Below are 10,842 nucleotides of genomic sequence, written 5' to 3' on the forward strand. Positions count from 1 at the left end.
TAAGTGGCAACATCTCGGATAAACTTTCATTCGGCTGCCTTTCGTCACGTGGCTCACCACTAGGAAATGAAACAGGCCCTCTGGAATTGATCGCGAGGTCCTCTGCAATAATTCGACGGAGAATATTATCGCCTTTGCCTTTAACGCAACGGAAAAATAAATAAAAACAAAATGTTATTTATCAACGTTTCCTGGTGTATTTAATACCTCATATGAGCCGGGCATCTAATACAATGCGAAAGCAATGTCATTTATGACATTTCAAGTGTTGTCCAGTGGAGGGCGCGTGTGCAAGGAATGATAACCTTTTCATCACGTGCTGGTCTTTAGATGATGCTTAATTTTAAGGACGTTCAAATCGTTTGTGATGTGGTGTGCATCTTAAATATGACTGAAATTCTTAAATGATTTTAGTTGCCATGTAATTATTAGTCTAGTTGTCTATATGAATGAATGAATGAATACAGCGCTACCTCTGTGAAAGGTAGACTATTCTAGCCACATGCCCTCCAGTGGTAGATCGGTGCACTGCTAGTTTACATATCACCTCACGGCATCTATGCAGATTGAGATCTGAAGTTGGGTGGCTCCTTAAATAAACAGCTATAGGAAATAACAAAGGTTCAGGGAAAGCAAATGAGGCTATACAATGAGCTATTGAATTTGAGCGGCTACATAATAAATGTGATTTGACTCAACATATGCAGTGACCCTGTGGCCTGTGCGGAACTGGCATTGTCATGGCGGTTCTTGAGGCGAAGGTTCTAATGTACTCAGCTGGTTCCGCCTGTCTTCCCACCCAGGAGAGAACCAACTGTTGCGCCTGGCCAAGAGATGGCTATATTTGAACGTACAGGTGTTAAATAACGGCCAGGTTCAAACTCAAAGAATCAAAATGCGCCCTCCCCCCTCCCTAATGTTCAGGCTCTCTGTTTTAGTCTAATGTAAATGACCTTCGACCTCTATACTGGTCCTCATTGCACTCACTAAGAGTACATGATTGCCTGATCTCAACATGAGCTACTCTTTGATCTTTTGGCTAACTGAACAGACTATGATCTCCTGCACCACACAAGCTGCTCTTTGACCTTTTGACTAACTGAACAGACAATGATCTCTTATGTTTTTTTTCTCACAGATAAAAGGCCCAAAGCTGCTAAAGACAGACAGATTTACTGTGGTGACAGTTGGTTTGTAGTAAAACAACAACAAAAATATCATGCTGTATTTTATTTGACATGAAATTAAATCATGTTAGTTTGTAACTCAACCTTTAGTTGCTGAACTCAAAGACAAAAGTCTATAATGAGCCCAACACAAAAGATCCTAAACCTGCAGTTCCACTAACTGCCATAGGGGGCTGGCTCCGAAAGCGAGTCAATTTCAGCAAACCAGCTAGTCTGGTTTTCACCATACTAAGCTCAATCTTTTAAGATTGAACATTAGTCTGGGGAGGCTGCGCTTTGATTCTACTGCAAAAGAGGCGTGATCAATGGAGATCAGTCAAATGACTCCGTATGCAATTGTCACAAGCGGGGCTGGTTGGTAAATTAAACTTTTAGCCAAAGCCAGTTGGTAGAATTGCAAACACGTCCTTCTTCTGTATGAACTGTTCCAGGGCAAGTTTTTGTTCTGTTTTCAAAGAAAACTTGCCTTTAAAATATTCCAAAACAGAAGCAACAGTGCTTACCCTACTGCTTTCGTTTTGTTGCTGCTTAAGTTTCGTTATTGTCACGTCACCGGCCAATAGCGTGCCAGGACTAGAGTATTCATACTTTGCAAGTGACGTCACAAAGATCGGCTGGCGGGCAAGAACTTCATAACCTGACTTTCGCCAGATCCTGTAGTTCGCTGTCTGCTTCACACAAGGATCTGGGACTTCTCGATAGGAGATGTATTTCTGAAGGCGGGTCCTTGTAAAACATCCTCGCATGTGATTTGATAAACCACTTGCCTGTTATCTTGAATGACGTGCTAGGCTTCTTCAAGTTCTTGCCAAACCCGGTCGGAAGAAGAGTAAAAACATCCTTGCCACCAATAAATGTCTTCAAAACTATTCTCTGAAAGAATGAATACTCGATAGATTCGACAAAACGGTTGAAATAGCAGAATCAATGTCAGCACAAGACTCCTCGCTGCGTGCCGCCATTGTTATTTGAATCAAACACTCGCTTCGGCGCTCCTGATTGGCTGCTAATTTTTTGATCACTGGCACAGGGGTTTGGATTGCCCTCGCGTCCAGACCCTTGTGTGGAGCTCAGCGAAACGCCTCTGGTGGAGCGTGGCGGAACTACAAGGGTCTGGCGAGAGTCAGGCTAAGAACTTCATTCACCTGCAACGAAACATAGTAGCTTAACCAGGGATATGCCAGTTACTAGTAACCGCTCGTTTGTAGGAAGTTGGTATTTTGAGGCTTAAACAATATCGTCGCCGTCGGGCGGAAACCTCCTATAACCAAATCCATTAGTTTTCAGGAAGCCGTTTCTGATTGGAGCCAAAGGTTCTGGCAGTAAACAGAGGAATTAGATTTGCTGGTTTCCAGCCTGAGCTGCCGGGCGAAATTAAAATTCCCCGGAAGTTCAGGCATGGGTTCACCCAGCCTATAAACCAGCATGTTAAAATGCAACTTCAGATACAGCTTATATAAAACAAATTTGGACTATATGGTTTCCATGACAAGCATGGGCTGGGGGGATATTATTGTATAACTCTTTAGTTTAAAGGGACACTTCACCAATTAGCATTAAGCTTTGTATCTTTAGAAAACCTGTCATGATTTTGAATGGTCGTGCATCATTCCCTCAGTTTGCCTTGAGATGGGAGAAATACGGATTTCAATGAAACCCATGAACTTCCTGCTTTCAATGATGTAAAATGATGATTTTTACATCATTGAAAGCAGGAAGTCCAACATTGAAATCCGTATTTCTCCCATCTCAAGACAAAATGACGGAAAAGATACAAAGCTTAATGCTAATCGGTGAAGTGTCCCTTTAAATTATATTTACAGACATTTATGCATATAATATTAATGGTCTTTAAAGCTGCTGTCGGCAGCCTTTTTCTAGTCATATTAGCTTGAACTGTCATGGGATTCTGGAGGTAGAATATTGATTAGGCTGTTTGGGAAAAAATACTGCCAGCGCAGCCTGGTTGGTGTGACACAGCAGTGCACTTCAGGACCCCGGCCCGCGACCTTGCCCAAACTTGCTATCTCCGCGTAATTATAATCATACTGTTCTGCTACTTAAATTGCAATATTCTCATACTGTAGCTCAGGTCCAGTCTGGTCCCCTTATTCGTGCCGCAATTATCTGTCATCTGGCATCTTGCCTGGCCTCTGCAGCAGGTCAGGCATGATCTCATTTTAAGCTTCACGGGTGCCCGCGGTCGTCACTCCGGGCTGACGTCTGCCAGCACAGTTATCGCCCGGCGCGATCTCATGATGCACTTCACAGTCATGAGCGGTAATGCCAGTGCAGAGCCACCGTGCTCACGAGAAGCTCGTCAGGACCCTGACTAGTGACCTACACCAAGCACTCCCACATTTATTTATCTGGTAAATTTCCGATAGTGAACTTTTGAATTTAGGGTATTCTATGGGGTTTTCGATATTATAAAATGTCCCATACACAAAAGAAATATATTGGCCATATATTTTCAAGATTGTATGTTAATATATTTTGAAATATATTTTGAAATACATTTCCAAAATATATTTTGAAATACATTTAAATATAGGGCAAAAATATATTTCATATATTTCAGAAATATATTTTGAAATACATTTAAATATAGGGTGAAAATACATTTAATATATTTCAGAAATATATTTTGAAATACATTTAAATATAGGGCGAAAATATATTTCATATATTTCAGAAATATATTTTGAAATGCATGTAAATATAGGGCAAAAATATATTTTATATATTTCTGAAATATATTTTGAAATACATGTAAATATAGGGCGAAAATACATTTAATACATGTACATATAGGGTGAAATACATTTGGAAATATATGGTGAAATATTTAAAAATATATTACAACATGCATCCATGAATCAGTTAACACAGCAGTGAAGCCCAACCCCAAAACACCTTGATACAGCAGCACAGGGAGTAGTGAGGGGTTAGGTGCCTTGTTCAAGACACTTTAGCTATGGATGTGAGTTTAGGAGAGTAGTGTTCAACCACCTCCCCCACCAACATTTTTTGCTGAACTGGCAACCCTGCGGTCATAAGCCTGAAGCCTTAACCATTAGGCTACGGCTGCCTGACATATGAGCTACAGTGGAGAGGATAAGTATTGAACACATTAGAATGTTTTTCAGTAACTATACGTACACCGATGCTATTTGCATGAAATTTTCACCGCACATTAGTATTAACTCAGATTGTCCACCCATATAAAAAATGCAAACATTAAAGTCCATAAGTACAGTTATGTGTAATAGAGAGGAATGACACAAGAAAAAAGTATTGAGCCTGCCAGTGCCTACTGACATTTCTTAAAATACTTTGTGGAAAAGCCTTTATTTGTAATGACAGCTTCAAGGCATATCCTGTGTGATGAAATCAATCAGTCACACTATTCAGGTGTGATTTTGGGCCATTCTTTTAAACAGATAGTCTTTTAATACTACACAATCCAAAGGTCCCTCTTTGGAATCCTGATCTTTTAGCTCATTTAAAAAAAACTATTCAATTGGATTGAAGTCAGGCCTTCCTTTCTCTGAAAGAATTTCCTGGTGGATGGCACGATTCTCCCTGAACAAAATAACTCCATTCATCATTCCTTCAACTGTATGAAGTCTGCCAGTGCCATGACATGAACATGGTGGTGGAGTGCATTACCAATGATTTTCTCTGTAACAATTGTACCTGCTGCCTCCAAGTCTTTCTGGGGCTTTCTCCGAGTGGTCTTTGGCTCTTGGGCTACTCTTCTGACTATCCTTCTGACTTCCTGGTCAGAAATCTTGTGTGCAAATCCTGTGAATGGCTGGATGATGCAGCGATGCTCCAATACTGCTTACTGGATGATTTTGAAGTTTTGCAATGCATCGGGTAACAATACGTTTGTAAAGGTCTTTTTTTCATCCGTTTTTGTTGTTTTTGTTTTCACCATCAGTAATTTGCCATCAAGGATCTCCGGGACACTGAAAGACCGGGTGCACAAAACTGGGTGGGCATGTAGCCCCACAAGGATCGCATGGGACTGTATGGGATAACATGGGACTGCATGGGACAATCCAATAAATCAATTTATGTTACTGTACACCAACTGGCTTGTAGATGGCCGGACATAGTTTTCTGAATATTTCGAGAACCTAGGTCAAAAACGTAAAAGCTAAATGAGGCATTGGAATCGCAGGTACCTTTGGCTTTTGATTCAAACCTGTACAAATGTTGAAGTGTAGGATCATTATGACACCCTCTGAAAGTTTGCCATGTGTCATGGAATTTGGTTCATGAAAGATCACAATAAATGGATATATGTGTACATTTAGTGACAGTACACTACACATACACTTGCACACACCCACAGTATAAAGCCATACATACACACACATGCAGACACACTGGATGTACTCTTACTGAAAAACATGTTGAGGCTTCAAGCAAACCGTTGAATTAAAGAGGCGGAGTTGTAATATGAATAGGTGGCATAAAGTGTGCTGTTATGGATATCGGAAGCTTCAGAATATAGAATAAAGAAATATATTATATATAGGCCTATATAAATAATTATGAAAATATTTTTCTAGGCCTATTTTATTTATTCTTTATAAAGAATATATATATATGAATATTCTTGACATATTGTGTTTCAAATAAAGACAAGCTTTTTCTACGCCTTTTTTTTTTTTTTAACATTCACATTATATGAAAGTGGAGTGATAAAAGATGACCTTTTGGCGTGAAAGGCAATGCAATGAAAAATGTGGGTGCACCTAAATAAAAAAGCTATAGGTGCACCAGTGCAACCAACGCAAAAAGTTAGTTTGGAGCCCTGCTAAAAGTCTTTTGCCCACTACTGCAGTGAATATCTGGCCACTGATGAGCAGTGTACAGTGATGTGCAATTAAACATATTTTCAAATATATGTCAAATATAAGTGAATTTATATCACAATATATTTCAAATATATTTCAGAATATGTTCTTGTAAGCTGTCTGAAAGACAAATATATTGTAATATATTCAACATATATTTCATACACCCAAAAATATATTCAAATATATTTCTTTTGTGTATGGGGTGTCTTTTAGTTTTGTATGTGATGTCGTTTTTTAGTTAGGCTGTGCTTGGCTGGGGCTCACTTGGAAAAAAGAGGCTATTGTCTCGTGTGACTACCCTGGTTAATGTAAATAAAGGATGAAAAAAATCTTTAATTTTCATCACAACTCAGAAGCCTGTCTCTCAACCCCACACACTCATTTTAGAAATCTGAAAAGCAGATGGCAGAATTCTTTCCCTTTGCGGCAGCATTTTGATTGAGATGTCCAGTTGTGTAGGGGCCCTTGATCACCTCCACAGGACATGAATGGTGCCCTTGTAAGTCCTCTTGAGATACACATGAATAAAAAAGTACTTATTCTGCTTTTAGCTAAACCTGTGTACCAGCAGATTTCTGCATATAAGTATGGGGGCCAGGTTGGATGTGTATGTTACACACATACACCAATCTTTGGGTCTAAACTCATTTCTGAGAACATGAGATCTTCTGGCAACAAGGGCTGTGTATACTGCAAGAAAGCAAAATCCCCAAGGATATGCAGAGGGTGTGATGTTCACCTCTGTCTTGAGTCAGTCTTGATTTAAGTAATTTCCTCCTCTCCTAGAAAGGAATCAGCTGGCTAACGTGGTGATACACACCCATGCACACACACACACACACACAAATCCAGATGCACACATGCACACACACACAAACACACAGATACTCTTATACACCGACGCAAACTCACACGCACACACTCATTTATATACACATGAGGTGCAAGAGTAGGAGATATATGCATATCAATTGCACAAATGTGACCCTGTAAAGCGGAACCAGTCGTTTCGGTAAAATTAATTAAATTAAGTTATTGTGGTCACGTGAACGGCCATAAACTAAGCTTTCCAACGATATGTATACACAAACTATCGCTAAGATAACAGCATCCAAAGTTGACATGGTTCTCCTGTCACGATATGCCAGAAGAGGAGAAATCACCTTTTTAAGCGGCGCGTGCACAACGGGAATGACAGCAAATGTGTTGAATCTTCGCCGGGTTTAACAGTCAAAACGTATGTTTTTCCGTGTGACATGCGTTCACGATATGAAACTGTAGACTGTATACAGTCGAATTAGGCGAAAACGTGAAATTCAACATTTTAACCCGGAAGTTTGTTATTGTTGATTTTCTCAAAATAACGTTGTGCGCAAAACGACTGATTTCGCTATGAATGGTCACAAATATGAGGTACAGACAAGTTGACAAGCGTAATTTATTTTTGTGGAGAGAATGTGTAGAACTGAGTGGCGGTCATATTTTGTACCGCAATGCGGTACATTTTTAGTAATACTAGGCCTTCCCCATACCCAACATCATCTACTGTAACAATCTTCTGCTAAATGTTCTTAATGAATTAATCATTAATTCATCTCTCATCTCTCAATCCTAGTGACACCCCTACTGTTTCATATCTTTATTTCCAGGTTGTCAGCTGGTCTGTGACAAGATGGTCTGTTCCTGTCCAGACGACTCAACAATGCATCATTCTAACTGATCAGGTGGATTGTTTAATCTTTTCTGCTGATCAGAGGGGTTTTCAGATTGTCCGTCTGGCCAGAGGAGTACCACTACACTGGCAATGGCTGGGGTTTGCCTTAGGGCCTACCAACCATAGAGGTCTCCGCCCAAACCAACCAGCGCTCAACTGCTGTCGCTGGCTAGTGGATCTAAAGTTTTAGAACATAACACTATAGATGAAGGCTTATTCTTAGCGGTATCATTGAAGGCAATGTGAACATTCTTCATATGTTAATTGTGTTGGCATCTTCACATGCCATCACTTGCTAATACTGACAGTTTGCCAGGATATAACAATGCTGAAAAAGACAGAGTGAAGCTTTTTCCCCATGCTACCAGACGTCCCCGGTTTCAGGGGACAGTCCCCGTTTTTGGTTGCCTATCGCCAGGAAAATCCAGTCCCCGTTTTTTGAAGATAAAACTTGAATGTATTTCAATCAGATTGATAGTCAAACTGAAAATGTCCTAGTTTTTTCCAAATTTTTAGGATTATGTCCCCGGTTGTGGTCTTGGACATCTGGTCACCTTACCATATGTGTAAAGAGAACATTGGTCTGAAACAACAACTTGCATTCACATAGTGCTCTACCAAGTGCTTTACATTTACACCTGGGTGGTGGTGGTGGCCGTCCTCTTTGCACATCTGAACCTGCTCCAGACCCTTCTCCAGAATGGCTTGGAGGTCCCCTCGGTCCTTCCCAGGGAAGTGGGGGTCTCAGGCACAGTGAAGGTGTCAGGTGTGTCATAAGTGAAGGACATTGTCTCGTAATGCACCATGTAGATGCCGTTGTTAAAGCTTATGGTTAACAACAGGGACTGATGGCCTGTTGTGACATCCGTCTGCACAGTGAGGCCATAAGCCGAGTCCTCCACATCAGGTGCCGGGGTCAGCAGACGCTGGGTGGCTTGAGGAAGGGCAGCGGTCCCAACATCCTGCTTCAGAGACGTCAGAGAGGCCTGAGAGGACGAGTGCTGGGGAGATGCTCGCTGCTCCGCAGCGTGGTCTGATGTCTGAGCCTCAGCGAGACGGACATCAGCCACCAAGATGTCGTTGTTGTCATCCTGCAGGACTGCGACCTCCTCTGGCATCAGGGTGTCCTCACTGATAAAAAGGAGAACGGGAGTTACCTCACCAGAGCTCAGTTCAGGGATTGGACAGGGAGCCAGGGAGGTGATCTCCAACAAAGGCGGGGGCTAGGCGATTTGCTTGCGGGAAGTGGTGACTTATCACCAGCACTGCTGTCTTTGTCGATGTGTTCCATCGTTTCTCCAATAAAGCGTCCGTAGAAGTAGGCTAGCTTCAAAAAGAAGTGACAAACACTGGGTCTGGCAGCTCTATTTATAGCCCACTGCCAATGTGACGCAATCATATCGAAGTACAAAATGCCATCAGTCCCTGTTGTTAACCATAAGCTTTAACAATGGCATCAAGATGGTGCATGAGGAGACAATGTCCTTCACTTTTCAGGCCTCTCCAAATGCTCCAGCAAATGTAACTCATCAAATTGGACTTCGAAAGATAGATGTAGTTGCATGTAATCTCCTGAGAGCGTTAAATGAACATGGCTGTCTAGTAGACTAGAGCATCCTAGTAGCAAACACTTTGTTCACGACTTTTTCCTGTGGATGCGTTTAAGAGAACCCGGTTTTCGAAGACTTAATACAAAAAAAATAATAAAAGAAAATCCATAGTTGGGTCTGAGTTTAAAGCTATGCTGTTTACGGTTTACTGTGAGGATACAATTCAAAAGCACTGAACTATAAAAACTATTTAATTAAATTCAACCAAAAAATAAACAAAAACATTATCCTGCTCATCCGTCCCTCAAACTAAATTGCCTTGGAAGGTGATCATGAAATCAACATGGCTTGAAAGTTATGTTATAACAGTCATAGATATATAAAGCTTTACACTATGATAACAGTGGACTACATGCAAGTGAGCCACATGGTTGTCAGGGATATGTTTTGACAAAGTGTGATGTAATCTTCCATCACCATGGTAAAGCGCACTGTTTGTCAGAATGTTGAGAGTGGAAAAGGTCACTAAAAGATTTTCTTTTCGACTTTTACGCGCGATGTCTCCAAAGCCTCTCCAAATGTTCCAGCAAATGTAGCTGTCATTAAATTAGACTTTGAAGGATAGATGTCGTGGCATGTAATTTCCCGCACCGCTGGCAAGCCTCCCACATTAGGAAGAACCTTCATATCATTTTGTAGCCTACCGCTTTGCAGTTGATCTAGTTTTACATATACACGCAACATTCCTTAATGTAGGAAGGAGGAAATGCTGAAAAGTATCACAAAGGGCGATCTGAATATTAAATATGAAATTCATAATACAGAGCTAACAATATGATCTAAACACACCTGGAGAGATGAGTTGTAGTAGGCCTAGGTAAGGTAAGGTAATGCACATATTTCTCCAAGAGGGGGCAGTAAAGCTGCTGAAAGTGATTTGCAGAGTTCCAAAAAACTACCAAGCAGTTTAAATTCATGATTAATCAGACCTTAGATGCCTCTATTACACATGAATGCTGTGGAGTTTTGGCTAACATATTTTATTCCTTTAAGGCCAATGTGCACATATTAGTGTCATTTGTTTAAAACCATATTGATTATCTGTATTGACAAATATTACATAGTTAATAAAAAAATCTAGCACTATAGAGAAAACTGGAGAGGGCAAAAGGCCTATAATTATCCATGCTGTTTAGTTTACCAGCGTATAGTCGCAATGCACACATAATAGAGTAGGACACCATGAGTTGGGACACCAGTAAAGCACATGGCAATGAAAGAGCAAATCCTATGACTGCCATTCTTCAAATGTTCTGCTGTAATATGATCCATATAATACCACGCCTTGTTGCTATAGCATCATAGACTTCATCTGACCCCACTACCATACTATAAATGTTTCCTAATACAGTCTTTACTTTTATCACAATTAAATAAATTATAGTAATAATCATGCTTTATCTCCACTATTTTGTCTGGCCCAGATACACCCTCGCTATCAGAAGAGAGAGATGTTT

The sequence above is a fragment of the Sardina pilchardus genome, chromosome 5 (genome assembly GCF_963854185.1).
Source record: "Sardina pilchardus chromosome 5, fSarPil1.1, whole genome shotgun sequence".
Taxonomy (NCBI): Eukaryota; Metazoa; Chordata; class Actinopteri; order Clupeiformes; family Clupeidae; genus Sardina; species Sardina pilchardus.